This window comes from Cavia porcellus, unplaced genomic scaffold (assembly GCF_034190915.1).
Source record: "Cavia porcellus strain 051 isolate PalLab524CR breed Dunkin Hartley unplaced genomic scaffold, mCavPor4.1 scaffold_18, whole genome shotgun sequence".
Taxonomy (NCBI): Eukaryota; Metazoa; Chordata; class Mammalia; order Rodentia; family Caviidae; genus Cavia; species Cavia porcellus.
Window position 1 is genome coordinate 21,297,752 of NW_026947501.1, and position 27,033 is coordinate 21,324,784.

A 27,033-nucleotide genomic window follows, 5' to 3' on the forward strand; every position below is an offset into this window, starting at 1 on the left:
AGGTTCGGGGGAAATTGTGGAAGTGTGGAACCTATTCCATTGGGATAGATCTTTAATTTGGCATCAGTTGAATAGAAGTTTTAGAGTAAAGAAGAAGAGTTTTCTGATTTTATTTATTTATATATTACGAAAAAAAGATAGCCACCCTGAGTTTCAGCTTCCTTAAACCAGAACTTCATGTGACAATTGCCCGAGAAATCTTCCCAAGGAAAAAATCCTTCCAATACAATTTCCAACTAAAAATTTTAAAGAAGGCTATTACAATGTGTTGAAATAATGAGAAATGCATTTTGAGGCTAAGACTTTGTGTAATTCAACTTGTAGAGTTCAACATTTTGCAAGCTAAAGCAACAAAAAATTAGAGTTTTTCAACTCTATCCCATAGAAATAACTGAAAAATAACAAATGATGGATAAGCTTTTTATCCTTAATATTTAATGAATATATGCAAATATGAAAAATATTTTCCAATTATTTATTGTTTTGCTACCTGTTAGCAAAAATTGCTCTGACAGTTTCATTCATAGATTATTTTTACTTCCATCTGTTACTTTAATAAAAAAATTTAAAATCCTTCCCCATATCTTTGGCTTTCAATTTAGAATTTACAAGTACTGTAAACAAGTAGTAAAAACCTATTTATTAAAATTTATGACACAAGCTTTTGTATGCATCTGACCTTCAAGGTTATGTGAAAAGGGTCCAGTGAATTCCTTTTTAAATTAAGTTGATAAGAAATAAAAATGTCTAGAGACCGATTTGGGCCAAGTCACCGGAATTTCTGATTTGATAATGTTCTTTTGAAGAATGAACGCTGGGGAGATACACATTTAAATGAGGAGTAGGTGGTCAGCTAGAGGGATGGGGGTAGGTGGAGTAGAAGATCTACAAAAAGAGACCATGGTGCTCTACCATGCTGCTGGTGTTTTCAGATTAAGATGGGGGATTAAAGAATTTTACTCAGCAATTTGAGATGCTTTGTTAGAGACTGAGGAGATTTGAGCTGCTTTGTTCTCAAACCACATGTTAGTGAAAAAGCAAACAGGCACTTAATCCTGACAGACAACAGAACTTGACATCAATTTGCCCCTTGGGAGGTGACCAGGAGTTCTCTGTGACGGGTTAAAATGACCAGCTCTTGTTCTCATGGAGTCTAATACCAACATTCCGTCCCAACTTGTGCTTCTCAGCAGTGTGGCCATAACTTAGACAGTTGACCTGGCCAAGAATTTTGAGCTATTAGGGACTCTTAGAGTCTTTCTTAAAAACAAAATTAAAAGCCTTTTAAATGCAAATAGCCTACAAGGTGCCAAATATTTAAATAGATTTCAACCAGGTCCAATATTTTGGTCACTCAGTCTTGAAATGAAATATAGAAATGGTTGAGTTTTTTTTGCTTTTGAGAATAATGGATGGTTTCCTCTAACAATAAAATCACAGGGCAACATATCAATTTTGAAGCCTGTGTGGGTTTGTGAAATAAACATCAATTCTTATGTAGATATTTGAGGAAGGTTCTACTGAATAACCAGTTATATTTTAAGGTCATGTCCTTCAAAGTTACTGAAGTGGGACAAAAGCAAACAAAATGAATAGGAAAGAAACTAATGGCTTCTTGAATTGGATTTTATACAATAGTAAACTCGAGAGTACAGTTATGTAGTCTGGCACTTAGGCTGATAATTGTGATGTAAACTTTCCCATCTTGAGTTTGTGCCACCCTGAATACACTGACCTACAGTGTACTTTCAGAAGCCTATTGCTTTGCTCAATGTTGGCATGTATAAGGAAACTATTTCAAAAATCAGACTAGACGCAGCAAATTTATGAGGCATATTTTAAAGCAAATCTTCTTACATTTTAAAGATTTTCTGATTAAATATTTAGCTAATCAATAGCTTCTATACTGTGTTCTGATTCAAAAAGCATACTTTACAAAGTTTCCATCATAAGGAGTAGGTTGCCTTGCTTTTGTACTGTTTTAAGAAAAAACAAACATTTACGTGATCTGAAGAGAAATCAAAGTATATGTAAACACAACTCAAAATCAAGCCATTCTGTGCTCTTCCTAGATCTATCTCCCTGTCACACAACTTAGGAAAACTTGCTTCTTCCTACCTTTGCTATAGGTGTTTTTCTCCATCTTGCTATGAACTCAACCGTTGCTTCTTAAATAACCCTAAAGTGACTCAGATAATCTTCCTTTATTTAGGATTATTTAGGATTGCTGAAATCCTTTGTATACTTCAACAACACCATGCTTGTTTTCAAACAAGCATGCACATATGCTAGTAGAATATCTTTTTTCAGAACACTAACATCATTTCACATTTCCAAAAAGACACAGTTGTCTTTGAGTTTGGGACTTTTTTAGAGGGGAAACTGTCTTTGCATTGTCTACTAGAATAAACTTAAAAACATTTTGTATATGCTTAGTTGCCAATTCTCAAGGCCAGAGACTATTTCCAATATTTTGACTTTCCTTAATTACAACAAAAAGCAGTAGGGATATATCTGAATTCAAAATATTGTTAAGAATGATTTTATTCATTGTATTTAAAACAGTCTGTGTTAACCTTTAGATGACTTTCGAGTTGTGTTGTTGCTCTCTGCTTTTATGAAGGTTTATCAGGCATATTATAAGGATCAAATACAGGGTGAACTAAAATCAGAAACACAGTATTCATTCATTTAACTCCGGTACAGTAGAGCAAATTCAGGGTGACTCAAGGGACACAATGTCTTGTAAAACATATGTACTTAATATAAGGGTCATAAAACTTATTAAATTAAAAAGCTAGGTTAAAAATAGGGAGAAAATTTATGCTGCTGTCTAAAATAGCAATAATTTCCCCTTGGCCTTTCCCTTTCTGAGTAATATGGATCTGGTCAGAAGGGGAAAAAAAAAGTCAATTTATAAAATCTTCATTTTTTAGGACCAAATGCAAATCTCCTTTAAACGCACCACGCATTTTAACAGGCAAGTGATATGGCTGAAAACAGAATTGCAAGAAGATAAGATGCAAATCTCTGAAAAGTATACTTATATCCAGGTTTCAAGGGTATAGGTGGCATTAAAATTGAGCTCAAACAATAAATCCCATTTGTATTAGCAGGTGCCAAGAAAGAATCGCTCAAATAATATGAAAATTAGGAAAAAATCATAGGGCAGGAAGTGTAGCTAGGTGGTATCTTCCTTGCAAGTCCAAGGCCTTGAGTTTGAGCCCCATGACTCCAGGGAACAAAGATAAAAAAATAAAAAAAATATCTTTTAAGTTGAACTGGGTACAGAACAGCAGTGAAGTGCACAGGGGCATGAAATGTCAGAAATTCATCACTGTTTATTCAAAACACTGTGATTCTTCCCTGAACAAAATCTTTCAACCTTGTTCACGCAAAGTTTGGGTTGTAACAAAATCTATGGAAACCAGGAAATTCAAAGTCAAGACTGACCTGTGTGCCTCACGGTGGTGCCTGTGGACCACACTGATGTGGGAAATGACACATTCCCCTCACAAAAACCTTCAAGAAGTTTGAAAATAATGTGACCTTCACTTTTTTTTAGTACTTTTATGTCTTTTAAATATATTTAGCTAAAATAGATTGTTTGCTTGAAAATTTATTCTCAATGTAATTGGTATTTTCCTAGTTCATGTTCCTAGGTATATTGGCTTAGGAATTTGAAACCAAAACACATATAAGTTTTCTTTTTTCTACTGAATTCACACAAGTTTTGTTTAGAATTTTATCTTACATGAATTTTTAAGGCTGCTGAGAATGGTCATTTTGTCTGTTTATTCTCCTATCAATTCCTCTCATTTCTTTGGTGTTTTTTTATTATAGGAAATTAAGCCCTGCAGACCTCCCCTTGCCATGTGGTTTCTACAAAGTTTTATCAAAGGGAGACACTGGCCGGGGATGATGAGGAAGCCTGGACTATACAATCTCCCTGTGGCTTGTTTTGGAGGTGATGTTGACTCTCTCTGTGTTTTCTCTGAGGCCCCAAACTGTTCTCTTCTTGTCTTTCCAGTAGAGCATGTGGTGGCTTCTTGCTATTGCCAAACTCTTGGTGACTCACCATCCCTATCAAGTTTCAGTTCTTCTGTCACCTTTCTAACTAGTTTCCTTGTTTAATTTCCTGTTGAGCTATCTGATAGTGATTTCATTTTCCTACCTTGTCCCTGATTAAAGGGTCAGTTGCATTTTTTTCTGTGTGCTATTAAGTCCAAAGATAAAATATTATGTTGGAGTTGTTCACTAGGTTTTCTTTTTCCATTGGCCATTGGGTGGGTTTCTGGGTCATAAGTAGTCCTTTGGTGTTTGGTTCTCTTTCTAGAAAAAGAGAAGCCAGTAGGTTGGAAGATGAATTGAGGAAGGTGCACCCAAAGCATTTATAGAATGGAAATTTTGGGGATACAAGAAGAGTTGCCTCGAAGGAGCAGTGTGGATATACTGCTGACCTTGGTTAGTTCCATGAGCTAGGTAACAAGACCCTCTATGACCACGGGGGGAAACACTGCTAAAAACCACATTATCCATTTCCCTTTAATCCTTTATGTAAAAAAATCTGTAACTAAATAGACTGCTAGAATAGGCATAACTTCATCTAGACTAAGGTAGGAAATGCACACATACACACTCAGCAGTGCTGCTAACTTCATGGGCTGCTGTCTAGTATCAGTTTATCTGAAAGATCTCTAAATGCTGGGTGGGGAGAATAGAATGTGATGGGACCCCAAATCTCAGCCCAGATAGCTTTGCCATCCAATGTATAATCTTTAAGTTTGGCTTTTACTGTGTGAGAACTTTCTGCCTGGTTTGCCCGTATCAGGTGGGTCTGATCCAAACAACACCACAACCATCGTCAGTGGGCAGGATGTGGCGCTTGGTGGATGAGCCATTTTTGCTTGTAGCCTGAGCCTATGGGCAGCCTTTCATCCAACACACCCCTAGTGCTCTGAGCCCTGTGTTCACCAGGCTTTCGGCAGGGCTTGGGAAACATGAAAATATAAGGTTCCTTTTTAAAAGTTTTTCTTTTGAACCTGCCAATTTTATGAAATTTAAGCACCCTGTTCATTGTGTAATTATAGATGAAATATTAGAGAAGTGGGTTAATTATACGTCATGAATTCAAGCCCAATTAAAGTAGCATCTGTGGTGAATGTAAGGATATTTTCTTTAGCTAATAAGAAATACTTTCCAAACAACAGAAAAGAAAATCATTAAATTGGATATGCTGTAGAGATTATAAATATCCTATTAGCATATAAAATGAGGATTAACCTTATTTAACCACTACACACCAGATCATCAAAAGTTGTGTAGAACCCCTGTAATGTTGCTGTAATCCATTTTGCAAAACAAGAATAAAAATTCCACTATCAATAAATACACCTCACTGGTTGATATCCCCATCTAAATTAAACTAGTAGAGAACCCAAGTATTCTGTTAGTGGCTGAAGAAAATATCAAAGATACTTTTACCTACTCACGGCGATGTTATGGTTGATTCAGAGTTGCATCATCCTAGAAGCTAGAAAGGCACATTTCCCGGGCTAGGAAAATTAGCCTACTTCACAATAAATAAAATATGCAATGGATTTCAGCTACGGCCACAGTCATTAACTGATTACAAATACCAAAGGTTTTTTCCAAAGTGAAAATATTTGTGCTTGCGTCATAGTAACACTATTGCTTCCAGAATTGGCAGACTATGAATCCAGAGATATTTGTCTTTTAATCCCAGGAATAGGACGTTCCTTTGGAAGATACGCGGGACCATTATTTTGCAATAACCAGATCCGAGCAGAGCAACTTCTTTGGTTCGGCAACAACAAAGGGGTTTGGAACTCTCCAAATTCAAGTTTCAGCTTATTAAAAACATTGATTATATGCAGTAACAAAGAGTGCAAAATAGCAAAGTTGAAACAATTTTATACATTATGTCCAATAGATTGTGGTCATTTGCAGCTGAGGGATGAAACCAGTTAACAAAAATGAGTGATTCAAGAGAACATGTTAGTTAAAAACTGAGCGAATGAACTGAAATCAATCTTTTCCCATTTTTCTTTATTGCCTGTTTCTTTCCCTTTTCTCCTCTCTTTTTTCTTTCTCCTTTCTTTTCTCCTTCCCTTTCTCCCTTCCAAAGGGTTCTCATTTATATCCCTTCCAAAAAGTTGAAGGCTGTTTTCCTTTCCTTCTTTTGAAAATTATAGTTATGCATCCCACAAGTAAAAATTGATAAAGATTAAAATATAGCTATTGCAAATTCCTGCTTCTAATTTAATACATTTACTTTTTAAAGCAACATGTATTCCTCTTTTTTAGTGGAGTGCATGCTCTTTCTTTGCCTAGTCACTTCACTAGAAAACAAGTTTAGCCAAAATCTGAAAACTCAAATGAAATTTGAAAAACATTAAGAAAAAATGACAGGTAGCCAGCCTGGGGTGGGAGATTCAGACTGTCCACACCTACAGAGAGAGAGTGCATCCAGGAATCCATACTGATGGGGGAAATTTCTGTCTGGGAAGTGAGAATTAATGAATCATCAAGGGCATGAACTAAAATGTGACCTGATCACATTGGAAATTTATGTTTCGATATCTCAGTTCATAGGATGCAAGATGTGGGCTGTGCAGAATTAAACACAGGGTGCTCCTTATTTTGTCAAAGGGACTGAAGTTGCTGAGGCAAGAAACTTTTCTTTTGGTTAAGTGTCATTGCATACTGCTTAAATTTTGGTCCAGGTTCCTTTATTCTGAAAGCCTGTGTGTGTGTGTGTGTGTGTGTGTGTGTGTGTGTGTGTGTGTGTGTCTTTTATGATTTCTGTATTCTATGAGCAATATGATGTGAATACATTGTAATAACCATAATTTTTGCCCTTATTGAACAAGCCAACAGTTAAGGGTTCCACCTTTTATTTTTATTCTCTTTAAATTCAGTTAAAAGACATCCTTGCCTTTCAGGAGCCATATTCACACTTGAAGATCTAGCTGAATTAAAAAAGACAATCCTTTGCCTTTGAGTTTGGATGAGCTTGTAGATTTGCCATGACAATATCGCTTTAAACAGAGTTTTCCCCTTGCCTTTCAGTCTAGCTTGCATAGCAATTTAATCTTGCTTCAGAACTGTTACATTCTGGGTAAAAGGTTTGGTTGTGACATGGGATCATTTTGGCTTCAGAAAAGCTGTAAGACAGTACCTAGAAGGGAAAAAAAAAAAAGTCTTTATTGAGAAGATCAAAAGGATATAAAGGCAAAACTGTCTTGCACAGAAACAGAATTGGGGACCAGGTCTCCGGTGTTTTATTTGTATTTCCTCCCTGCTTCTAAGCTCCAAGAGTTTTTCCCTATTAGACAGAGGACTTTGTTAAACTGTAAAGGAGTATTACTCCAAGCACTCTGTGGAAATATATTCTCCCCCTTCCTCCCCCATAGCCCATACATTATTTCTGCTTAGTTATAGTGGCTCACATTTCCCGTAACTATCAGAGAGAAGTTAATTCAACTCACACCACATCACTTCACAATTGTGCAGCTCTCTTAATCAACCTTTGTATCAGCCACAAATGTGCAGTATGACCTAATTTGAAAATGTCTTAAAGTGCTGACTCAAACTGTTAGTGAATAAAGGCTAGTCATTACCATTATGACACTAATGTGATGCAAAATAAAATTGAGTTGCATCAGCTGAACATTAGTTTGCAAAAATATTAGCCATTGAATCCATTTTCTCTTCATATTTTATTTATACTGATACATGTACACATATATACATATGCATATATTTATTTTTTGTTTGTTTGGAACAGCTTTGCGGCAAAATTTTGAAGTGCAGAGGAAGGAAGCCAGGGTTTTAGCACTGGGAAAATTCCTAGATTAAAGGCAGATTGTACGTATATCATCATCTCCCCTTTATATAAGGAAGACATAGTACTGTTGAATTCTTATGAGAATATTTATACACACATAAGCAGGAACATATGAAAGTTATCAACTCTCTTTTTATTTTGGTGCCAGATTCTAAGATTTTTGACAGTTCCAGAACTACTTACTCTTTTGTATCACCCAAAAGTTATCTGTTTTTGTATTTTGGAATAACAAGGATTTGAGATTATTACTTTTATGGACTCTCTTTTCTACTCTTTCTTGCAAACATTTTTTTGAGATATAAATACTCTTAGTAAACTTTAGTCATTAATATATTTATGAACAAAAGAAAGTAGGACACAGAACTACAAATTATTTAGCTTCACCCCTACCGATCATAATTTATGGAATGCAACATAAATTGTATCTTTTTCTTACAAAATTCAGCTAGTTATGAGGAAAAACTCACATGCTTATTTAAAACTTCTGTGTCTTAGAGCTAGTATTGGTTTCAGTCTTTATGTTGGTAATTAGTAATTGAAAATAAATCAGAAGGGATCTTTATTAAATTAGAGAAATTATCTTCTGGCCAATTAGAACTTCTAACCTATGTCCCACTTTGAGTCTCTTGAATTCTGAAAATTCTGAACATAAAAGTGATACATTAGTGGTTAAATTGCCTCTGATTTTGTTAATAGGTCTAACAAATTAAGCACACAAGTATGTAGAAGACATGTTGTTCCTTAAATTTTTCAAAGACAAGACGTTTGGGCTATCAACCAATCAATTAACCTATTTTAGGTCGAGAGAGTATGTGTCATCAGAATGTATCACTTCAGAAGACCGGCTGAGAATACAAGCAAACAAAGATGCTGGCAATCTTAGATCATGTACTTTTTGGACAAACAAGCAAAGTCTTGCCCTAAGATGTGTAAACATTTTCTACTATGTCTTAGCATCCATATTTTAGTCTATTTTACATTATGTAGTAGATGGCTTACACTGGATTAATGCCTTAAGCTTTACTTCATGTTAGGACAATTCAGATTTCAAAAAATTGAGTAATTTCAAAACAGGCTTGCCAAACCCAACATTCAGGAGCAAGACTGTTCACTAGCACACACATAGGCACACTTTGGATTTACCTTGAAATGAGGAACACCTTTGTAGCTAATATATAATTGTTATTTTGGGGTTATAGGGGAGAAGTTATATGGGTGTGATTTCTGGAATGAATTGCCAACCTCTTTACAGTTCATCATTCTTAAATGATAGAATTAGAGCTGTACTCTTCTCAGAAAAATCCTTCCCCTAGCTTTTACTTTGTCCATGCCAGGACAAATTGTGTGCTAAGTTGGAATAATTCTGAGGTGCAAGACACCTCCAAGACTGTCCTTGGAATCCCAAGGAACTGACATCCCTCTCTGCAAGACAGGATAGAATGCCCCCTGCCCTGTTAATTGATGATTTACCGTGCTTTCCCTCCGGGCCACAACTGATGATCTGTAAGCTTGTTGAATTTTGAAGCAAATACTAAATATAATCAATATATAAAAATAAAAAAGAGAGAAAAAATGCAATGAAAATTTATGACCTTAACATTCCTTCAGGGTCAAGCAATTTATCAAATTCTCTCACTCTCTGGTTTCAATTACACAGCCATTGTGGAAGGAACTTATTTTAGCAGGTTCATTTGCCTCAGTAGGGAATACAGGACTTTGGCCTAATGCTTCACCTTTAGTGCAGGCCATCTGAGCCTTAGAACAAATACCAATCATCACTCTTTGGGAAAAAAGAATCTGCATCGGCCTGGCCTATTGGAATGGGGTTTCTGTCAAGGTAAATGGTTGTCGGCAATGACTGTGGTAGAGTGGCGATAAATCCCATTTTATTGCTGAAAAATTCCAGCTTCTCTCCATGCCTGACAGCTCCCCACATTCTCATACCCATTTGGGCAATTTCTGCACTATGTCCATCTGGTTCTCATTACCTCCCAACCTGCCTGTGTCTGCAACCAGAAAAAGTGCAGGTCAAAAAGGGTGGGGGGGGGGTAAAGCAAGGTGATGGACAAAACAGAAAGCAGAGGGTGGGCCTGGGGGTCGGGGCAGAGGTGGGAGCAACAGGGGTAGCTGGGACGCCAGCGAAGGCTCACGATGGTCACTAGAAGGGGCCACATAGATATATTAGGGAATGATCATGACGGGGCTGGAGCCAGGAAGCTAGAGGGAACTCAGACTCAAGCCTTAAAAAAGCACCTGTTGAGAGAGGTGCGAGAGAGAGAGAAGAAGAAGAAGAAGGTGGAGAGAGAGAGAGAGAGAGAGAGAGAGAGAGAGAGAGAGAGAGAGAGAAAGAGAGAGAGCCAGCAGCCAGGCCAGCCAGAATCAGAATCCAGGGTTGTTTTGTAAGTAATTGGAACCCACATACACAATTAGCAGTCTGCTAAACATAGAGATTAATTAATTATGGCTGCAGATGCAAGTTTGGCTCACCAATGTGATCCTTTTTGAAGTTACATTATATTTATGCTTCCAAAAAATTGGCTTCCTTCTCCAAAGCTGAAATCCTTTTGATCGTAATTATTCTTATTTAAAATTACTAGAAGCAGTTTTTCTATGATGATTCTTGGGGACAACATGAGAAACATACATAGCAGGTATCTGATAATAGGTATAAACAATAAGCTTGCTTAAATAATTGGACCAGACTAAATTAAACTAAGATAAGCCTAAATATAAAATTTACTTTTTATTATCATTATGCTTTTGATGGAACAAATGGGGCTACTATAATTAATTCTACAGAAAGATTGTGGAAAGTACGTTAGGATATAAATGATGAAGATCTGAGACTTTAAAAAAATTAGAATCAGAAGATGAATAGTTATCCGATGTTGAATTTTGAATGCAAATATCCTAAAACCAGGTACAATTGTGTATTTAGTGTTGGAGAACTGTGGCATTGTTGATTTGCTGAAATCTGTGTTAGATAGGTTTGGACAGTGAACATGTCCTAGTGTAGAAATTCTGTATCTCAGGGGTACTGAGGGCATTTCTGACATTTTCTACAATCAGACCCTGCAGGCTGATATACGTGTTTGTTTTTCTCACTGATTGAATTCTAATACCAAAATTATGTTAAATTTTAGTTGCTAAGTAAGGCTCTTTAGACAAAAAATACTGGCTTCTCATATTTGAGATTTAACTTCTAAATTTGCCACTCATGAATATTCAAAGACATCCCACAAAATGTCCCTGAAATTGTCAGTGAATATCACATCAACATTTAAATGTAGAAAAAATATTTATAGGAATTTTAAGTTAAAACATCAAAATAATTTGCATTGAGGTAAATTACAAATGATGAAAAATAGAAGCTTATTATTTGTAACCTTAGATGGATATTTTAAACCAATAAATACAACTCTCAAGCAGATAATTCCATATGGACATATTAAAAGGCATAAGTCTTTAGTAATGTCACATATCCATTAAAATAATCTTAATGTACGGCATTTCTAATTTGGAAAGTAATTTCAGGTTCTTAGCCAAGAAGAATCTTAACGGAACTTTTCTGGGCTGTTCATGTATCAGAGAAATGTGATCATTTAAACGCTAAAGGATGCTTGTTTCTTTTAATAGCATAGAGGAGAATTAATGGCCGAGGAGGAGGAGGGTGGGTGACAAGTTAACTTGACACTTGATAGCTGTTTGCTGGTAAGTGTGTGCCATAGATTGCAGTGTCCTATAGAAGGAGGAAATAAAGAAACTGGCACATTCACTTAGCTTTTAGGGAACTCCAGACACAGAAAAAAGTCATTGGAAGGCCCCTGAAATATTTACAAAACTATCCCTTTGGGTTCAACTTTTGTATATGTAAAACCCGAGATAACTACAAAAAGACTGGACCAACTTTGGCTGTAAGAAATATTTCGGCATTAAAATGGTTAATAGTATTATAGCTTCAAAAGAGCCTATTGGCTCACCGTCAAGGATACCCCGCAGTAGTTGTTAAACTCATCAGATGAAGCTAGCCTTCGCTGCTAGCCTTTAGATTTGTCTGCTCACAGTAAAAATACTATAATAAATCGGTAACATATGTTGCCAAGCAAAGAAAAGTGATATAAATAAAGAAACAAGGAGACCCAAACCAAGTTCAATGTGAAAAGAATTTAACTTTCAATCTGGTTGCTAGCTAAATACCATTTGAAAAGTAATTTGAAAGTGTTACTGTTATTTGCTTATATTCCTCCTGCTTTTCTTTTTTTTTCTCTTCAGATTGCATTCTTACCCAAATACTCTACGTGATTGCCTGCTTTGCGGCTTTGGGGTAAGTCCCAGTTTTCCACAACCTTAAGGAAAAAAAATGCATAACATAAAAGATGCCATAAAGACTTATGTGTCCTGATGTGTGGGTTTTGTGAAATATACATGCGCTTGTCGGGGAGGGGGGAGATAATGAAGTAAAGGGGCTTGTTTCTGTAAGGATCAAAATGTGTATGGAAAGTCTGCATATGCAAAAGAGGCTCCCATCAGGAAACCACCTCAGCAATGGAAATGACAAAGCTTGGAACACACAATCAATTATTTTCACTAGCATTTAAAATATAGAAAACAAAATCTGCTTTGGGAATTGACTGAATATTTTATTTTGCTTTTTTATTGAGACATCCTTTGAAAAATGGCATAATATAAATAGTTTCACAAAGCAACAGTATAATCAATCTCTAAACTAGAATATAAATCAAGGATTTCATTAACTGCTGGTAGCCAGTTTAAATTGTAGTCCTGTCCATAATGTCTATCTATCTATGTAAGTCCAAGTTATATTAAAAACCTTTAAATGGCTTTGTAATATCAGCTACATCTAGCTATTATAATAATTAATGGTACTGTTTTATAAATCAATACATGTATTCTTGATAAATTCATATCCAGTTAATGGTGTAATTTAAATAAAAAATTAATGTAATAAAGGACACACAGAAACAGGCAGGAAATCTTTAAAGGTTAAGAGCCAAATTTGTCTAAATTCATTTTTAACCTGTTTTGGAAAAGTTTGTACTTAAAGTCAGCTGAGATTTACCTTGTTTCTGTGTAAACGACTCTTGCAATTTCTGGGGTGGTATCTAGTATTGCATTTGTAAGGTATTTTCTTTTTTAACCATTAAGTTTTAATTACATAGCTGTGACACTATGGGATATTTTACAGCTATACAATTTTGTGGTTATTGAATATTCTTTAGAAAAATAGATTGGAACAAACTAAAACCTCACACCAATCATTTATTTTTAACATATGAGTCAAATGTAAGGGTTTTTTTTTTTTTTTAATATAATGAACTGTCTGTAAACCTCCAGCTATGTACACATTTTATTTAAGGGAAAAAGAACTGATTAGTTCAATAAATTTGTATGGGTAAAAGCCTAGCATTTCTCTGCGTTAGCCTACTAAATATTCCAGGAATTTTAGAAAGAAAAAAGAAATACATGGAAGAATTTGAAATGTATTTTCACTCTGCACAGCACTAAGAAACATTCCAAAGGAAGAAGAGTATATTATTGCTCTAATTTTAAAAATATACACACCAAAGTCATATTAAAGAATAACAAGATTTAGAAAAATAGCTGAAGATTGTATGTTACCCAAATACAATATCAAATCTTTCCAAATAAAATCTCCTTTCGCATATAAGGCATTTTACAAAGAAAGAAAAACTCTTTGAGAATTATGCAGACTGGTCTGCCCTGCCATCCTCCTGACATGGTGCAGGAATGTTCCTTTAATCCACTCAGCTTTTTCTGACATTTTTCTTAACATTGCTGAGCTTTATTTAGAGCAGCAAAGGGGATGTGTTCAGTTTCCTTTGACACTGATGGGTGTTTCAAAATGTTACACTAGAGACACAGGGGGGGAAAAAAAGGAAAAGCCAGGAAAAGATTTGCTCCCAGTTACTTCATCAATAGGGCTGCAGGAACAATTATTATTTGTTACAAGTTTACAGTTCAAATGAAGCTAAATTTTAAAGAAGGTTTTGTTTTCTTTTTTCTTTTCTTTCTTTTTTTTAAAGCTGGTGATTGGAAGAAGAAAGAAGATACACATTAGTGATACCATGTTAAAGTGCACTCCGGTTCTGGAACCTTTTAAAATGTATTGTGTTTTTAGGTGAAACCTGCAAAACCACTCCTAAGAGGCTTAATTTAGGTTTTAGAGGAAGAACATAAAAAAGACCAGGTTACAGCAACACATTGAAATATGGAGTACATTTTAAATATCTTCATTTAAAAACGTATGTTTATTTTCCCTCCTGGGATCACTAACGTGTGTCTCGACAGGGAAAGAAGAACGTGAGACATTCTTAAAAATTATTTGTTGAAGGGATCATATTCCAAGACAGGTTTGAGCGTTTTTATTACTGCAGATAACCTCTTAATTATGTCACTGCCTTCTACTTGTTAATCAAGGACATTCAACATAGTTAACTGTGGAGTGGTTGCCTTTAGAAGAATATATTATTATTAAGAATCAAATACACTTTATTTCTATCGTATGATCACAGGTACTGTAGGGTTTTAGCACTGGGAAAAACCTATTTATTTGCTATGTACATAACAACTAAGAAACAGTCTGGATGCCTGTAACAGTGTTGCTCATTACCACAAACTGCAGTCCATGAAAAGCTTTTAAGGTCCGGATCATTTTCCTTCTCCTGCCTCCTGCCTGTGCCACACTATCCCTATTTAAAGCAATTTTAGGTTTCTTCTGAAGTCACCAGCATCAGAGATATTCATATACTCTTTCAGAGAGCCAGGTGTAAATGGAGTAAATAAAATCACGTTTCTCTGTTGCTTTATCAATCCTCCTAGGTAGTTTTTTCTGCCAGCCAACCTGCACTGTTAAGACCCATAAAATTATGCAATAGCGACTTCTTTGGAGCTTCTCTAATCAGATAATGGCAGGTGTTAGGAGAGCAGGGCCCAAGGCAGTGTTGCTAGCACTTAACACTGTGGTTGGTCATTACTTGTCTGGTAGAGACCAATAAACAACTGATTACTATCCTATAAGGAGCCAGTATTTTACATCTATCCTAGTTACTTTTTCCTTTTCTTTTTGACTTCTTATAACAGCAAGTATTTGTCAAGAAGATCTATGAGAAATAGCCTCACAGGCATCTTAAAAATAAGAAATTTCCTAGCACAAAATGATGACTTTTGTGGAAAGCTGAGAATGATCCTGATTTTTACAAGGAAGGTTTAATTAGCTTAAAGTTCATTTGTTTCAGACATAGACACTTCTGGACACCATCCCCCACTGCTCCTCTCACCCTAGTCCCTTCTTGCCTCTATGGCAGGTTCACAGGCTGCAACCAAGGAGTTTTAAAATGCAAATATTTATATTTGAGCTCTGGCAATAACAGGGCTATTTTGCTTCCTCAGTAAACCTGTGATAATTGATGCTTCATATCTGGAGCTCGGTTTCATTTATCTCTTTACATGTGAAGATAGTATGTAAATAAAAGGTAATTTATGGAAAGGAACCGACCATTTGAAATAATAATCCTAAATTTGACGGGGTAATCTCTTAGGGGTGGAAGAATCAAGGCAGCAGAATTCTAAACTTTTAAAGAAAACTTGATTGCAAGTGGAAAACTTGGAATCTGAAAGCCTGCACTGGCTTAAAGGAGAGAGAGAGAGAGAGAGAGAGAGAGAGAGAGAGAGAGAGAGAGTAAGCAGAGAAAATGTGTGAATTTTACATCCATTTTAAACTAATGCTTTCAGTCGTGTGTTTAGGGTTCTTGCTATAATGTTATCGATTTTATATTTGAATATAATGTTTTTACTAACAAAAGCAACAGCAAGTCTTCTGACATGCTCTTCCTCCCCAGGGCTCCTCCGCTTAGCATGAACAGAGGCACACCCATAGGAACGAGCCTGGATTTCACAGCCTCATACCAGCCAGGCAATTCTTGAGCCAAACAAACAAAGGGGGGTGTAAGTGATTTCATTTATTTTGATAATCCTCCTCCTGCACAGGAGCATTTTGCTGTCTTTGTCAAAGTGAATGACAACAATTTGGCCAACTCTCTCTGAGCTGCACTCAACAGTGACAGGCAAATTATCAGAGGCCCTGCACTTCTTATTATCAGCGGAGAAGCCATCAGGGGGACGCATGGAGGATACTTCTCCCTTGTCACTATTTGTCAGTGGGACAAGGGCCACTGCTATGGGTAGCTGACAGGTAATTTCAACAATAACAATTACTCCTATTACTGGTGTCATAAACAATTCGCCCAAGGCATGACAATAGCAAAGCTTTATAATTCAATGCCATATAAATAAATGCCAGCAGGTAACAAGTAATTTAGTTCCAATCAAGCTTTCACCTTGGCATTAATATTGTTATTGCAAGAAAATGGAAAATTGAAAAAACACAATATGTTAATGAATTAAGAGAGGTGAAAGGGCTCGACAAGAAGGGTTCAAAAAAGAAAATCCAAATTTTTATGGTATCATATTTGGTGACGAACCCGGGAGCAAATAGCAGAATAATTACTTTAAGACAAGAATGGTGAGCCTGGAGGGCTGCTGCCTTAGATTCAGACCTGGGAAAAATGTGACACGACCTTTGAGAAAAATCTGCCTCTTTCCAATTTCTGAAGACTATATGTTGAAATACAAGAATGTCTACATAACGTAGCATTTCACTTGCTCTTTTTCCCGCCTGAAATATTTCATGACGCAGAGACATACGTAGAACAGGAACATTTCCATCTGTTTAAGGAACCCTCATCAGCACCTGCTTCCTTTACCTGAAGCTTTATAATGCAACTATTTTAATTAGCCTTTTGCTTGTATCTGGGGAGGAGGTAAAGCTAACAGTCATCTTTGCTCTCTAGATTTCTCCCGATGGAAGTCGTTCAGGGCATACAGTCCGATCTTTGCATGCAAAACTTCCTGATCAAACCCATTTGTGATTTTAGTGTTTGTCCAGCAAGACAATGTGCCATCACGGTGACAGCAGTAAAAGAATTTGAAAATCTTTAATTAGGAGAACTGCCGAGCAATTAACGCATGTCAAATTTCACTTCATCAAGTGCCACTCTAATTTTCCCTCTAAAAATTAATGGATTTTTTTTCTTTTGGTATGTGTGTGTGTGTGTCCCCTTAAGGCAATGTTGATTCAAATCTGCTCAAGATTCAGTGTTGCACAGCTAAGCATCTTCTTGATTACACTCCGCCACACTCCTAACTGGCTCATTCTCACTGCCATGGATACTTTGTCAACAGTCAAATTACACCACGCTGATAACAATGCATAATGGTGTTCCTCCTCCGGGGCCCCTGTCAGGAGATGGGGTTCATAAAAACGTGATGTTTTCTCCCCGACTGTTTCGAAAGGAAGTTTGTATGACCAGGTCTCCCAACCAGGTGCTGTTTTTTTTTTTTTTTTTAATTAATTTTTTAATTTCAAGAAAGGAACAAAATGTGGCAGATGAACATTCCTTATGGGGGGAAAAAAAATCAGAGGAAGAATGAATCCAGAGTATTTGTAGCCAAACTTTGGCTTAAACACTTTGTTCAGAGACATTTTCAAGAGCACCATTCTTGGTCAAATACCAGATTTTTTTCTTTACTTACGGACTGTGAACATTGGAAGCGTCTCTTAAATAGACAGTATTTAGATTGTGTGAGAAGTTTGTTTAACTGCCATATTTGCCAGAATCCTCAAAACATCTCAGAACACAGAAGACAAATTACTTTTTAGGGAGAGTGAGGTGAGGAGGGGTCAGGACTGTGTATTCCAGATAAATGTTGATTCCCTTTAACTATTTTTTATCCTGTTTGTCTGATGCAGATTTGTATGTCCGAGTCATCAGCACATGTGAGGTGTATTTCTCACTAAAAATTGAAAGGAAGACAGTGCAGAGATTAGAACATAATTTTACACTGTCTTTTAGAGATTTTTATTTTGTTTTGTTTTTTTTAAAGATCTAATCCAGAACAAAAATGAAGAAATTAAACCAAATGGTAGATGTATCTCTTTACACATTCTTCAGAGTGGAGAACATTCACTTGGATTGATACCTTAGTTTTTTTTAGCATGCAAGTATATTTTTGATTATGTTTTCTTTAATCGTGTATATTCAGTAAAAGAATCTAGATTCATGGAATATTTCATTCTTTTTAATGTTCAGGTGAAGTCCAGTTTTACATTCACTGACAACTAACTCAAAAATTAAAACTTTGTATTTTGAAATTTGTGTTTCTAAACATTAAACCTCTTTTCCTTCCTCTTATGGCCCTATCCCAGCATGTTCTTAAGTGGTCTGTTTCAAACAAAGGAAAATGATAACACTTTCCTAGTAGCCACAAGGTTAGATACCGTCAAAGCCAATTAGGAGCTCACTAGAAGTTTTACAGGTTAGATTCACAAAAACAAAATTAACTTCTTTTTTTCCCAAACACCCTTCTTAAACTTTAGAAATAGAACAATACTGGGCTTACACTTTCATATAACTCACTGACAAGTAAACCTATTTTGATAAAATCAAGCCCTGCGTCTTTTGAAAAAAACTGGAACAATCTTGTATTAAAACATTACAAGAAGATTGTAAAGGGAAATTTAAGGAGAGAAAACTTGATTATATAATGCAATCCAGCAGTAATCAATTTTACCTTCAATATCTTGCTTTTGTTTTCAAAATGCTAAATAAACAATACATAATGCATCCCTCATCAGCCAAACCATGGAGGCTCTGCGCTCAAATAACAGGAAACATATTCAATTTTCCTAACAGAAGACAGTTCATTAAGCTGTGCCACATCAAATAAAACTTTAATTTCTCCAGCATCAGAGTCGCAATGAAAGCAATTGAAGAAGATGAGCCATATGGTACTTCTATCAGCAAACACATATTGCTCATTCCCCCAAAGTTTTCTAATTCTGCTCCCCAGACCTGTGTAATATAGATAATGTGCTCCGAGAGCAGCAACCATGAGCTATCTAGTGTACACTTCTAATACTGTATTTAATGGGAAATAATGAATCATAAAAGCCTGGAGAAGACGGCTTTTGCTAACCTAAATCTCAACTGTAATTTCATTGTTCTGTGCCTAAGATGCTGTTTGCCCTTTCAAACAACAGCAGTTGAACATAATTATGCTGCTCCAAACCTGGGCTTGAAAACGCAGCCTTAATATAACCAAGTTTCTATTAACTCCTGAAATTCTGAATTTAGTGATTCACTGATACAGACATTGAGATAGCTGAGCACGTGTGTTTCTAAGCCCGAATAAGCATTTTTCTCTTTGGTCACACCGCTCGATGCTTTTATGCTCCCTCCGCCCCCTGCTTGGCCCCCCCAACCCCCACCCCATCCCATGCAACAGGAGTGGTATGATTAAAAATGAGCTTTTCTTGTTATTAGCAAATTTGACATTTGCCTGATGAAATGCACATAAAGTGTGAAAGCTATACAGTGCTCAGAAGAAATGTCCCCACTCTAATCCTTGCCACCAAGATGAAATAATTTAGGTAAAGGAAATGTAAAGATCCTCATACATCTCAGCTCAGAAGGCTAGGATTGTGTTATAAATGAAAGAACCAAATATTGCTGAGCTTTAGAGGGATAGTGTTTTGCCACATGTGAAGTGCATAATGTTTCTTTTAGACCTTAGCTGCTTTGCCTAGTCACCCAAACAAAATGCATGGCTCCGAAGTGACACTTTGTGTGTACCGAGCCCAGTCATTTTCTGGTAAGATCTTTAGATGAAGGCTTTGTTCATTTCTAGCAAATAGGGTTCGTTCACCCCCCCCCCATAGGTTGCTGATTTCAACTTTTCCATTTTTAAAGCTCATCAAATCAATATTTTACCAACATGATGCTAATTTAAAACATCATCAAATAATACTGTGGATACATATTGAAAACATATTTTAATGGTTTTGTTTGTTTTGGAATCATATGAACCAAGGACGATTAAATTAAAAAGAGACTTTTAAAAGTTAGAGATTGCCTTTTTAAAGCTTATTAAAATCAGCATGTTACATGCCTGTCTCTGAATTAGCTCTGCACACTTGATTGCCATCATTAAAACTAGTTGTTTGGGTGCTGCATGAAGCCGACTCTTACTAATTATTAACTTGAAATCTCTCTCCATTGAAATTGGAAAAAAAAAAATAAGTCCAACCAGTGGAAGAAACCGTCACCGAAATGTGAAGCAGCTCAGGAAGACAGCAACGTTAAACCACCAAAAGACCAACAGGTAAAATGGTTACAGTAACATCTAAAACACACTCAGGAAAAAAAAATCACAACAACAACAAAGAAGCAGTCCATTGATTATATTTCATGAATGCCTTAAAACAAATGTTTAAACAGTTTTCTGAAACAGTGCAAAAAGCCTCTGCATGTTCCACTGGGTCGCAATGACAATGCTCTATTGCAATGTAAAACACGCTGGAGGATAAAAAGGTGCTTTTTGTTACCATTTTATCAAAGCTGTTCATCTTCGAGCTGCAGGCAGCATTTTGCTGGAATTGCAGATATTTCCCTGTCCAGGCTCCTTTGTTTGTGCATCTCATTTGCATATATTTATCTCCAGCTGAGGGTGCTTTCTGCTCATTAAGGCCTCCCTTCAGATTATTTCATAAGCCAGCTGCTAAGAGGGATTTCACCTGTGGTGACTGAGAAAAGAGGGGTGAAAAACTAAATTCTTCATAAAAAGGAAATCTTCGGAGTCTCTTCCCCTATAAATGGGCACCGTTTGTGTTAAACAGCCTCTTGTCATGATAGATGTCTCTGGAGGTCAGGGGTTAAAGTTGATTTGAAGGTCAGCAGTAAAACAAAAGATAAACCAGACGCCAAACTGGTTCCTTAGCTGTCGGTGAGAGCCGTGGTACAACCAGGTCCTGAACCTTTTTCAACCTCAAATAAAACAGGGGATGAATCTGAAGTGGATCAACCAGGCCCCTGAGGAAGCGGCACAGAAAAACACAAATAATATCAATATCAGGCAGCCACAGGAAACAATGGGGCATTTCACCCTGCTGCATGCATGCTGCTATTGTTTCAAGGGCTGGAGAATTAATTCCACTTATTTATTTAAGGCGTGTCAACTCACTGCCTAAACCTGTTTCAGTGTCAAGATGAATAAAACTTTTATGGCTCATAAAATAGAGCCATTCATCTCAATGTTCTTTGTGGTGCGTGCATTTTTTTCCTGGCACACTGAGCTGGGTCTCTGCTCCGAAATGGTTACATCCGAACCCACTGTTGCCATGATCCACACCATAGTGGAGGAAAAAAAGATCATTTCATTGGCAAATGAATCTGAACAGAACTGACACAGGGAAGCATTTTAGCTGCGATGCAATTGCCCCCCCCCCCATTCTCCTAAATACTCCAGGCAGTTGCATCTGTTTTAAGCATGCATTATTTAAAAAGCAGAAGTTTCATTATTTTAGAGGAAAGTTCAAAAATGATAGCAATAGAAAAATTAGTTTCCTAGAATATTATGTATTTCATTTCACTTTAGAAAGGCAGCCTTATTAGGACAGCTCCTTGCTATTCATCATTCTGTGCACCAGTTTTCACCATTATGCAGTCAGCCTGGCCGACGTAATCACCAAATGCCTTCCTTAACTCTGCTACTTTGAATTTTATGTTTGATTGTAAGCACAAAATGGCACCCATAAATGGAAAAGAAAATGCGTTTATGTGAAATTCATATTATACATTTTTTTCAAAATTCAGTTGTAATACTAATTTTTCTTTTGGTTTTCTGACAAATGATCTCAATAATAATATACTGATAAACAACTTAGCATCTATAAAGTACCACACACAGTGGTAAGCCATATATGATTTCTCATGCAATTACTAGTAATAATTCAATCAAAGACACATTAGCTATCATATATGTTAAGCAAAATATAGTCAATTGCAAAATGTAATTACAAAGTATAGATAAAACAAAAAATTCCGATCCAACAATATCAGCATTGTAGCAGATCATGTTAGCTTTAAGTGATAATGTCATGGGAACATGATCATTTTAGATTAAGATAGGTAAAAGAAACAATTTGATGATATTTTACAAATTCCCCAATCACGTTCTTAATCATGTGCATCCCTGTTGCTTTACTGCACTGTGAATTGATTTGTGGAAGATATCATCAGACGGCTTCTTTCTACCCATTTTGGTATAAAGCCATCATGTTCTCCTTGCTATGTTGTCCTGTTGCTTCGCTGATGTTCTCCAATAAAACCGCATCTGTTACTTACAGTACTGACTGGATTATTTCTGATTTGGTTGGTTGGTAGGTCAGAGCTTTACCCCATGAACTCAATGTTTTCCAGCAAGCAAATTATTTGAGAAAGGTCCCAAATAGAAGTTAAGCTTTTATCTTTTGCCTGGGCACAGAGATACAGCCTCGGTCAACAGAGATCTACTTTTGGGATGCCAAGCCTTGCTGAAGATTCAGTTGCTCGCTACTTTTTATTTCAATGGATTCATGCACTTCTCAGAGGTAGAAGTTGCTTCCCATGTGAGTGGCCCATTTATGAAGCAGTCCTATTTGAAAATGCAGTTGCTTTTAAGTGAGCCACTAGGCTCTAAGAAAAATATTTCAGCTCATAATTGATTGCATTTTGGTAATCTATAGCAACATGTTCTCATTTAAGCATGAAGCAGGAGATTTTTCTTCTATAACCAATTACAGTTTAAAAAATGCAGCTAGTCTTGCTTCACACAAGAGCTCAACTTGTGGTTGGAGAAATTTTCTGACTTATTAAATGTTGTTTATATCCTCATCTTTGCAGACCTTCTGCTTTCCCAAAGCATTTTATAGCTCCCTCTGTAACTGACTTATCAATTTTCTTTCTGACCTTCTACATTAAATGTAATCCCACCCCACCCCCAGACCCAGAACCTCCAAGCAACTAGACTGGAGCAAAAATATACAGTTTACTCTCTCCAAGTCTGCATTCACATCTCTCATTTTCCCTTTGCTCTAATCTAATCACCAATTCTTAAGCTTGGCCCATAGTTAAAAATGTTAAGTGCTAGCAAAGCCTTCTGCCTCCCCCTCATATTTGGCTCTGTTTATGGAATGGGTCCCAGGTTCCTCCTCTTCTCCTTCAGTCCGGGGTCTTCAGGTCAGAACACTGTAAATACACACAGCTCTGACTGGACCCATAAATCTGAGCAAAGGGCAGGCTTATATATTCAGATAAGCACAGGCAGGGATAAGGGCATGGAAGGAGGGAGAGCCAGTGGGATCTGAGGCCCTGCAGCCATGTTCTGAGAAAACAGCAGAAGATGCCAAGAATCCTTAGTGGGAAGGAAGAAAGAAAGAAAGCAGTTTGTCTGGAAATGTCTCTCCTATTTCTAATGGATGAAGTTGGCACTGCCTCCCCTTCCATGTATTTTATTTTTTCCACATTGCTGTATTCGCATCCTTAGCAAACCTATTATCTTAGAGGCAATCGAATTAAACAATAAATTTCATTTATCTCCAATGTCCTTTTTTCTTTTCAAGTGTATTTGTTTGTTTTGACCTTTGGGCGTGCCCAAATATGTGTGTGTGTGTGTGTGTGTGTGTGTGTGTGTGTGTGTGCGCACATCAAAAATGATGTGTCATTTTTACCAGAAATTCATCTGCACAGTAATTTTTCAATCTCAAGGTCTCTGACTAAATAGCTGTGTTGTTAGTTACCGCATTGCATTCCAAAGAAAATATGTCCGAAGGAGTTCTGAATGACAAAGTGATGAATAGATATCCTTCAATCGTCAAGGCTTTGCACATTATTGCTATGTCCAAGTACTTTCTGCTGGATTGTTTAGATCTCAAGATTTTCTGTAATTCCTGAAAGATTGACCTTCTAAAGGAACACATTCTTTGGAAACGTGGATATTGTCACAGTTGAAAATTCTGACTGAGCAAAATGGCCCTGGCTGGGGAAATGCCATGTATCATGCTCCTGCCATGATTCTGTTTTAGATGAAGTGAATCACACTACAGATTTGCTTTGGATATTTAAGGCTTCTGGAAGATGTGATGCAGTTTATTTCTAGTTGGTGTATTTTATCAAAGAATTTTGTAATACTCACTTGTATATAATTTTTATACAATTTTTATATGATCTCAATGTTGTTCTTTTGGCTAACAAGATTTTTTTTACAATCTAATTTATGTTCCCCAAAAGGAGCTTTTGTTGTTGTTTTTTGGTACCGGAGATTGAACTCATGACCTTGCACTTCCCAGGCAAGCACTTGAGCCACTAAGCTATCCCCAGCGGGAGTTACTTTTTTTGAATTGAAAAATCGCTGAAAATTTTATGTACTTTTGAGAATGTATGGGAAACAACTGCCCAGACAGTAATTGGGCCAGGAGCCTGGAGTGCTTCCTATCCTCTGTCCTCACCTTCAACAAATCCCTTAAGTGGTGATGGTGATAATTATCATTATTACCATTTATTGAGCACTTACTTTGGAAAGCAATGTACTAGGTGCTTTAGATAGATATTCATGTTTGTCTTTTCAACAAGTAGTAAATAAAGGGTTACAGTCTCTGCTTTATACTGAAAATCTAAACCTCTGACTTGAGAGGGAAAGAAACTTGTCTTCAAATACACATAAACTGATCATTGGAAAGTGGGTTTATCTCTAGACCTGTCACCTCTAGTCTTAGGTTCTTAATCTTCAGGATGAGACATGGTGGATGGAATGATGTCTGTTTAACAATCAGATTTCATGTCCAGGTTATTCTCCTCCCACTGTACTCTCCTGAGTACCCTGTTTGCATTTTCAACAGCTGTCTGGCACGCCGGCCTGGTTCTCGAAGACCTCTCTGTCCGTATGTCTGGAACTGAACCTGATTTTCTACCTGGTCTGCTTCTCCTCTTGACCGCATGGTGTTTCCGGGGATGTTCCACACTGCAGCTCAAGCTGAAGGCTCTCTGCTGCTGTCCTCTGTGCTTCTGTTTAGCTGCTGAGGAATAAGGTAGGCCTTACACAGATGAAAGGGCCTTCATTCAGCCTGCTGAGCTCCTGGTTCATCAACAGTGCAGTCCTGGACTTGTGACTTTAGTCTGAGTCGTGATTATCTCATCTGTAAAATGATTCTTAAATATAACTTCTTTTATAAGGTAGCCCAATTCAGTTTGATTAAACTATTAAAATAGCCTTCATGCTGTTCTTTTAAAAAATTTCCTGTTGCCCTCTAGTGTATCTAAGGAGTCAGGCAAAAACTTTCATTATTTCTCTCCAACTGGACTCTTTAGGGTCATTTTCCCCCTATGTCCCTTAAAGTTTCATACTCTAGTAGCAAAAAAACATATCTGTGATATTCTTTTACGCATTTTGACTCTTCCGTGCCCTCTCCCAGGCGTGGGTACCCTCCAGTTTCATTCTGTGGGCATCCAAGTGCCTTGTACAGCTCAGTGTAAAAGTCATTTGTTTTTTTAAGGTAGCGTAAGTTTCATTAGGAGCGTCTGGTTTAAATTCTAACATGTTCTGGGGGATTCATTTCATTGTTATTATTTGTTTGCCACTAGACTGTGGTTGCTCCATGGGCAGTGAATGTCTGTTTCAGCTTGATATCTTTGTTCTAAGACCTCATAGATAGTGGGAATCCTACACATTTTCATTAATATGTCAGTAGCATTTCTCCTAAAAATGACTGAGGGCACTTGTGAATCAAGTGACTCAACTCCTGTTAACTGACGATGAAATAAAGACAGCGAAATTATAACAAAATTAAATTAGAAAGTTGAAGGCATTTCTGCTGTTCTTACCTTCCTGGGATGAAGCCATGATACTTTCTCCTAGCGCATTTGTTCTTTTCATTTTCTAACAGTATAAACATTTGAGAATGGAAATCTTCTAAAGTATTCTCTTTGATAAGTATGGATAGTTAATACAACGTTTTATTCAAAATATGAGACTTTTCCCCCCTGTCTACCCTTTCTGGAAGCGTGGCATTTTGTGGCAGGGAAGAAGCCACTGAGATCATAGGCTGGGAAGTACGCCTGGGTTTAAACACTGCTGCTTCTCTTACTTAAGCAGAAGTGTGACTTCCAGAAGTCATTTTCTCAGAGCTGCTTCTCTCATCTGGGGATGGGTACCTCTGCCTCATCCGGAGCAGACAATGCTTGTGAAGCTCAAATGAGTTGACATGCTTGATTTATGATAGGTGCTTTATAAACAGGCTTGATTATGCCAAGAGGCTCTTGGACTCTTGGTAGAAAGGCGAGGAGCATTTTATCCTCAGAGAATCACGTGGAAAGATGGGGGAGCCTCATAACCCTGTAAGAATTGGCCCATTCATCTGTGTAAGGCATACCTTATTCCTTTTGCAATGACACCATCACCTTAGCAATTGTATTTCATTTTGGCATTGATGCAAGGAGCCAAATCTGGGAGCAAGCTCTAGGACAGCCACCTCCAGAACTGTTCTGCCTGGGTTTAGATCCCAGTTGGAGTGACAGATTGGCTGCTTGACTTTGGACAAATATTTTCATTTCTCAGTTTAAATTTTATCATCTTTAAAATGAAGAAAAAGAATAGTTTTTACCTTCCACCTATTTTGAGAATTAAATAACAAAATCACCCGATATGTTCATTACACAGTACCTATAAGAGAAGGGCTTAATGTGTGTTGATTACTATTTTTGTGATAGAAGTCTTGTTGAAATATTTTCTTCTACATGTTGTGATTTTTCATATACTTTATTGTACAATATATTGTATCTACAAAAGAATATTAAAATAATGGGATAATGCAGTTATAGCTTAGTAGTAGAGCATACACTTAGCTTGCAAGAGGCCTTAGATTTAATTCCCAGCACCAGTAAATTAGTGAGTTAAGGTAAAATAATAAGATGAACCCCATCCCAAGTTAAAAAACACATGACTGCTGGTTCCTTTGAGAACCCGCATGCTCTCTTTTGCATGGTCCCATGGCTCCTCAGGGTGTTAGTATCTTCCCCACTTTGGATCACTAGACAGGTACATAACATCATAATTGTAGTTACAGCAAATGTACCACTAAAACGTATTTATTTACTTTCATCTTTTGTGACTATTATATTAATGGGACTGTAACATAAACATACATTTATATGTATCTTCTAGGTTTTGTTTTCTGCGCTTAATGGATGCAG

At 36.8% G+C, this 27,033-nt stretch overlaps 1 long non-coding RNA gene across 1 annotated transcript; it reads left to right on the forward strand.

Annotated features, from left to right (window-relative positions):
* Nucleotides 1-3,842: 3,842 nt before the first annotated feature.
* Nucleotides 3,843-15,401, forward strand: LOC134471487 (uncharacterized). Its single transcript, XR_010040934.1, has 3 exons — nt 3,843-3,967; nt 12,143-12,194; nt 13,936-15,401. It is a non-coding gene; the product is annotated as an uncharacterized LOC134471487 (long non-coding RNA).
* Nucleotides 15,402-27,033: the final 11,632 nt, after the last annotated feature.